Source organism: Myotis brandtii, unplaced genomic scaffold, assembly GCF_000412655.1.
Source record: "Myotis brandtii unplaced genomic scaffold, ASM41265v1 scaffold259, whole genome shotgun sequence".
Lineage (NCBI taxonomy): Eukaryota > Metazoa > Chordata > Mammalia > Chiroptera > Vespertilionidae > Myotis > Myotis brandtii.
Window position 1 is genome coordinate 2,285,489 of NW_005359840.1, and position 1,085 is coordinate 2,286,573.

A 1,085-nucleotide genomic window follows, 5' to 3' on the forward strand; every position below is an offset into this window, starting at 1 on the left:
CCTTAATCCTTTCCCCCGCCCCCCCCCCACTCAGTTTACCTTTGGCCACAACAATAGGATATGACATTTCTTTCTTTTTCTTTTTTATCCTCACCTGAGGATATTTTTCCATTGATTTTTAGAGAGTGTGGAAGAGAGAGGGAAAGACAGAGAGAAACATCAATGTGAGAGGGACACTTCGATTGGTTGCCTCCTGCATGATCCCTGACCTGGGCCTCGGCCAGGGAGGAGCCTGCAATCTAGGTACATGCCCTTGATCAGAATCGAACCCAGACCCTGCAGTCCACAGGCTGAGGCTCTATCCACTGAGCCAAACTGGCTAGGGCAGGATATGACATTTCTTAGTCCCTCCAGCAGTAGACCTTCATTTTTTTCCTCTAGGAGTGAGGTGGAAAAACCCTAGATCACCTTCTTGGATACTTATTACCCAAGTTACCAAGAACACTGCAAGTGGTGTACAGGGAGCTTAGCCAATGAGTGGTCAGAAAGGGTGTTTCCTCTGCAGCTCACGCACAGAGGCAGGACTGCTGGTGCACCCTGGCTGGCAGGCCCCACTGTCTCCGCTCCGGGCCTGCTCCAGCCATGCCATGGTGAGTTGAACAGGCCCCCGTCTCCGGGCCTGCGCCATCCATGGCTTGCCTCACCATGCACACAGGCCCCTTCTGCCCATCTGTGCACGTAGCCTCCTCCTGAGCCAGTCGTGACTGTTACAGCATCCTGGCTAATTTGCATATTACTATATATATATAGTGTACCAGTTAATAATGTGGATTTTTTCAATAGATGGAGTTATACATATGTTGATATATATGTGATTTGATATGTATGCTATTTTGTTGTATTGACAGCAAGCTTCAAAACTTCATGTCAAATTTGTTGAAGGTGTTAATATCAGATATTTTTACGCTTAAAAATGTCAAATTTTGTGGCAAAAAAAGAGCATTTGCAGGAAGTTTTAATTCATTACTTTATTTTGAAGAAAAAGTTATCATATACTTCAGGAAGCTTATGGTGAACATGCTCCATCTCAAGATACTTGTGAACGCTGGTTTAAATGCTTTAAAAGTGATGATTTCAATGTGAAA